Below are 6,655 nucleotides of genomic sequence, written 5' to 3'. Positions count from 1 at the left end.
TAAAACAGATTAAACCAGAGGCTGCTTGCCTCATTAAAAATATTTAAATGACTTACCTGCCTCCTGGGAGTGGGTGGCTGCCTGCCCCCTGTCCCGCCTCCATTAAACACAGGTGGAATCCAGCCACTTATACAGGTGCCATGAAAGTAAGTTTTTCAAACTTGTTTAAAGGGCAGCATCAATTGAATTAAATCTATAAACAAAGGACACTATTAAATTACATATCCCTAGTACAACAGTGACTTCACTCCAAAAGTACTTAATTGGCTGTAAAGTGCTTTGAGATGTCAGGTGGTCATGAAAGGCGCTATATAAATGCAAGTCTTTTTTTTCTTTTAGTAGTCTTTAATGACATTAACTTCTTGATTATCATTAATCCATTTATTTTCTGTATTCCCTATTATTAATGCTCTACTGACAGCATTAACAATTCACTCTCTGCCACCAGCCACACATTCTTTTTGCAAGTAATTAACTTGATGAAATTGTTACCAAACTGCATGAAGTATTAGATGGTTCAGGAAGAAGGGTTGCAGGTAAAAGAGGAATGTGGTTTTAGTTTGCCGACAGGCTATTTGACAATCATTCTGGAGTACAAAAAATTAGGTAAGCCATACAAAAATATTCTGATGTTTGTGAATGGAGCTTGACTTTTTGCTGACTGTCTAACATTTAAATGTTGGTTATTTTTATGCAAGGGCATGTTCTATAACTCGGCAAGAGGCCATCTCACTGAATGGGCATAGGGGGATTGTTAGCTCAGGTTCCAGCTCTCAAAACAGAAATCCTGGTTTGTGAGTGGGTAAATTTTGAGGTACTGACGATAAAAGTGAGTAGTTTGAGCCCACTGTAATCTTCATAATAACCATAATTTTGGACAGTTTTCACAATGCTATTTATGGTTTGTAGTGGCTTTTGAAATCATTCCTCTTCTTGGTAAAATTAGGCCAAGCTTGCCTGGCTGTGACTGCTTTCGGGTCATGTTTTGCATGTGAAGATCTTTTGACAGGCAAGGTCAAAATCACTGACAATATGTCATTAAATCCTTGAATCTATTTTCTTTGATCCTTTACTTCCTTCCTCCTGCCTCTTCACACACATACACACACACACACACACAAAGTAAAAAGGAAGTGGATGGTCGATTTTTAATATTCGAAAGGCTTAAAAAAAAGCTTTGAAGTAAAATGGTTTTATCCCGGACATCATAACATAGTTTCAATACGGATAGCTTGAGGTGTCTGTTCAATATACCAGTTCAACAAGATCAGAAAATGTAGTAATGCCAACTTGTGTTATACTATAGAGTACAAGATGTTCTTCATCTTTAATTTCTACTGACTTAAAAGAATTGATACAAAAGAACAGTTTTGATATGTAGTTGCTGTTCAGTTTTGGTGTTCTGTCAAAGCCTTCCACAATGTTGAAGATGTAATACAGGTGCGACGTCCAAATTCCAGAGTTCCAGAATCCGTGGCGGGGTTATCCGGAAACCGGAAAATGTTCCGAAACCTGGACTCCCTTGGCCCGGCCTCGGCCCAACCTCGCTCGACCTCTGGCTGCCCGACCTCCCCCGATCTCTGGCCGCCTGACCTCGGCCCAACCTCCCCTGGCCTCATCTCAACCTCCGGCCGCCCGACCTTCCCCGGCCTCGGCCCGACCTCCTCCGGCCTCAACCCGACCTCCCCCCACTTGTGGCCGCCTGGCCTCATCCCAACCTCCGGCTGCCCGACCTTCCCCGGCCTCGACCCGACCTCCCCCCACTTGTGGCAGCTGACCTCCCCTGGCCTCAGCCCAACCTCCGGCGGCCTGACCGGCACCCCCAAAGGCAAAGACGTTCCGAAATATCCGGAATGGCCTCGGTCCCGAGGTTTCTGCATTTCGGACATCACACCTGTGCTGAACTAGCATTAATGATAGTTTCACTATCATTTTCCAAAATGTAACTGCTTTAAGTAATTGACGCATGGAAATCTGTGGTAGTTTCTAGTTTTGTAATGTTTTCTTGGTAATACGTGGGTAACGCAGACCAAAAGGGTTAAAATTGCATCTTGGTGACTAACTTTGCTGCATGTATTTTTCTAGGGGAGAATGTGCCAGTTGTCTTGAGCACTGGGAGGAGAGGGAAACCTTGCAGAGATTTATTTTTGTACATTAAATGAATGTTCTGGAAGCTAAGGAGTAGTGTTTAGATATGTTCTGTATATCATGTGCATGTAAATTGAGCACCACTGAGGTAATAGATGTATATTTTGGCAAAAGACATGCACAAATACTTAACAACAATTAGGCAATCTCTTGTGGTGATCATGTAATGTTTGGGGTCTGGAAGGTAGACTTGTGACTCATCTGGCCTGTATCTGTACCATGTACAGCAGACACCTCAAGTCGCTGGAGAAATATCACCAACGGTGTCGTCACAAGATCCTACAAATCCCCTGGGAGGACAGGCGCACCAACATCAGTGTCCTCATTCAGGCTAACATCCCCAGCATTGAAGCACTGACCACACTCGATCAGCTCCGCTGGGCAGGCCACATAGTTTGCATGGCAGACACGAGACTCCCAAATTAAGTGTTCTACTTGGAGCTCCTTCACGGCAAACGAGCCAAAGGTGGGCAGCGGAAACGTTACAAGGATACCCTCAAAGCCTCCCTGATAAAGTGCGACATCCCCACTGACAGCTGGGAGTCCCTGGCCCAAGACCACCCTAAGTGGAGGAAGTGCATCTGAGAGGGCGCTGAGCACCTCGAGTCTCAACGCTGAGAGCATGCAGAAATCAAGCGCAGGCAACAGAAAGAGCGTGCGGCAAACCAGTCCCACCCACCCTTTCCCTCAACGACTATCTGTCCCACCTGTGACAGAGTCTGTGGCTCTCGTATTGGACTGTTCAGCCACCAAAGAACTCACTTCAAGAGTGGAAGCAAGTCTTCCTCGATTCCGAGGGATGGCCTATGATGATGATGATGATCTTTAAGAACACCGAGTGTACATTTTTTGGGGAAGTAATCTTAAATAGGCACATCCTGAGGGCCATTGGCGAGGGATGTTTTTCTCTCCTTAACGAGAGGTCAAGTTATCTTAAAGTTATAAAACCCATCGGAAAAGCTAGGCTTTCTTTCTAGGTACCAAGTAGTATAAGACATGGTAAGTGTGGTCTCCCGGACTAGTTTCAATCACCTAGGGAAATCAAAAAGGAATGTTCCAGATTTTTTTCCTACCTAATTGGGCTTTGGTTTTTATCTGATTTTTCTTGGCTCTTCCAGGAGAGCCAAGTAGGAGTGTCAAAAGAAAAAGAAAGATGTACAGCGCCTTTCACAACCTAAGGATGTCCCAAAAACATTTACAGTACGTTTTGAAGTGTAGCCACTGTTGTAATGTAGAAAATGCGGCAACCTCTTTGCGTACAGCATAGGCCCACAAAACAGCAGTGAGATAAGTAACTAGATAATCTCTTTTATGTGTTGGTTGTGGAATAAATATTGGCCAGTACACAGGGGAGAACTTCAAATAGTGCGGTGGGCTCTTTTATGTCCACCTGAGAGGCCAGACAGGGCCTCAGTTTATTTAACGTCTCATCTGAAAGACGGCATCTCCGATAGTGCAGAAATCCCTTAGTACTGCATTGGAGTGTCAGTCTAGATTTTGTATTCGGTTCTTTGAAGTGGGACTTAAACCCACAGCCTCCGAGGCGAGAGGAGAGAGTGCTACCACTGGCACTTTAATTGTGTCACATAAGGCATCGCAATTGTTTGGGACAAGTTATGTGGGCCAGTTAGTCTTTTCCTGTCTGACATTTTTGTATGCTCATATACTTGTTTCAAGATTGTTAAATTGTGATAACCATTGATGAAGACAGAATCATAGAGCATGCACCCACTATTCCCCTGCCAGAAGTGCATATTGGGAAAGTGCCATGCCAGTTGTGAACATGCATAAAATCAGCCATTATATAACTCCATCTATCTATAATACTAATATATATTTGCAGCATGATTTAGGTTGAGTCCTCTCTCGCTAGATCTCTGTGTTTTTCCTCATTCTGTTGTCATGACATTTGTTAAGTATACAAGAACTCCACGAGGCTGAGTACTGTGAGCTAAACTTAGTGTGACCTTAGTCTTCTTTATTACAACTCCAGAGTGCCTAAACAACATGGCAGCTCACCTTTTATACTGGCCTTGCATGTGTGTGCAGGTGACCATTTGGGCTCCCAACAGTCACGCCCTCTGGTGGCAAGTATTACATAGTTACATACATAACAAGATCTCTGCCTCTCTTTCCCCAGCCTGCCCATTTTCTTTTATCTGTCCTCCTTTGCTCTCTGTCTCTCTCTCCCTGCCTCTTGGGCCGGAATCTTCCCAGCCCTGCGAATGTGGGTTTGGAGGCGGCCCTGCTGTCAAAATGGCTTTGATTGACAGCGGGTCAGGATCTCGCTCTGAACCTGCCTCCGTGTGAATTTCTCAACTGTCAGATGTGCATTCGGATAGCCGACTCAACAGCAAACGGCAGGACAGGTAATTAACATCATTAAAACGTACTTAAATGCTAGTTAAGAGGCTTAAAAGCAGACACTTACAATTTTATCAACTTTTTGACAGCTTCACGCCAGGTAAGTGTCGGGTTCTCAGTGACTCTCTTGTTTTTGGCTAGTTGACAGCTGCAGAAGTGGTATAAAAGCTACCATTTCACAGCTGTTCACATTTCAATGTCAGAAGCTGAATTCTTCAGGTATGTGAAGAGATTTTTGAGCTGTATGCACTTTGGAAGTGTTTGCAGTGAACTCTCCATTCACTGTCGCCTCCTAAGAGCAACCTCTCTCACCATTGACAGGGCACTTCTGTCATCTCAACCTACCTGCCATCTATTCCAGCAGCATCGGTGCCCTTCAAAAAATCTCACCTTGGTCCTCAGAATCCCACTATGATCAGGCACATCAGCATCACCAACAACAACACCAATCTTCTGAACAATCACCTGATGCTGCACAGTACACAAGACATCAGCACTCGACCACATTGCTGCCCGAGAGGCCAATGATAGCCTCATCATGGCCATATTTACTTCACTTCACACTGTACACCCTGACCACCACATCCCACACCAGCCCCATAAAGCATCCCTGCAATATCCAACCCATTCCTTTCACACTCATCACCCTTATGTCTCACCATTCACTACAACTCACTAAGTCACTTCCAAAGGTACACACACATCTGTCCAAGATTGCAAAGTCCTGAAAATAAAGATTTCAATGTTTGACAACACATCAACATTAACTATACATGAACATTAGCTAAAGAACCCAAACCCTGTGTGTTGTTAGTTGGTATGATTGGACAAGGATGAGGGTGAGTGTGAGGGGTGCCAAGTGAAGTGGGGAACTGATAATGTAAACAGAGATAGAGATGGGTGGAGATGCAAGGTAAGTTAGTGTGAGTAAGGATGTGCAAGGGTAGAGTAGGGAAGGCAGAGTGGTGGCGATATGATGAGTGGCACAGCAGGATGAGGTTGAGTGTGTTGAGCAGTAAAGTTTTGTGATCTACTGAGATCATTGAAAGGTTTACGCCACTGCAGCCAGCTCCTCCTGACGACATCCGTGCTTGTGCCCTCATGTGCAATGTACAGCCAGGCTGCGTTGATCTCCTGGCGGGGTCTCCTCCATCCATTGGAATGGAATGGAAGGAGGTCTCTTCCGTCCTTGCATGCTGTGACTCCCTCCATAAGCATCTGGAGGGGGTCATGGGAGAGCCATTGTGCAATCATGCACCTTTGTACAGTGCTCGTCAGTGTTTGCAGTAACTCAATGCTGCAAAAGACTAACAGATGAACTGTCAAAAAATAGTTGGGCATGGTCCCTTTAAGGAAACAGCTGATGACGCGTCATCAGATGATGTCATCAGATCCCCGCTTCCTGTTAATTGGCCGGAAAACACACTGGCCGGGTTTAACAGCCCCCAGCCACTGAAGATTGCTGTTAGAGGGCGGGCTGCAGCTGGGAGCGTGTTCCCCGCACACTCCTGATGCCACTCGCACCCATTGGTGAAATTGCGGCCTCTGATTCTACTTTTCCCGATCACTCTTGCTTACTCTCGGCATCTCCTCTGATTTATCTGTCAAGCCCTCTCTATACCTCTGTCAATCTCTTTATCTCTACCGATTTGTCTCTGTCTCCTCTCTCTCCTGCAATCTCTTCATATATTTGTCCCCGTTCTTTCAGTTATTCTCTCCCTGATTTTTATCTTTCTCGGTCTCTCTGATCTCTTTCACCTCTTCCTCCTCTAGATCTCACTTGTTCTCCGTCCAAGAGTAAGCACCAGGGGCTCTTATTTGAAATTTAATGCAGCCTTAGGTCCCAAGACTGAAGAGTGAGGAGCAGCAGGACATGTTTTTATTCAAATTTTGGGTCAGGAATATAGCCAAAGAGTGGACTTCAGAAAATAAAGAAAAGGCACAGAAATGGGCCTCGAGGAGAAAAATAAAACAGCAGAGAATAATAAAAAGAAAAGGCAGCTAAGAGATAAATGGGAAAGGTGACAGGCTATTTATCTTTATGTATAGTAATTTATATTCAAAAATATTTTGAAATTTAAATTGTTCAAAAGTTAAACACCCCTAATATCAAAAATAATAAAATATACTCACCATGAGCAAT

Source organism: Pristiophorus japonicus, chromosome 6 (genome assembly GCF_044704955.1).
Source record: "Pristiophorus japonicus isolate sPriJap1 chromosome 6, sPriJap1.hap1, whole genome shotgun sequence".
Taxonomy (NCBI): domain Eukaryota; kingdom Metazoa; phylum Chordata; class Chondrichthyes; family Pristiophoridae; genus Pristiophorus; species Pristiophorus japonicus.
This window is presented reverse-complemented; position numbering follows the sequence as displayed.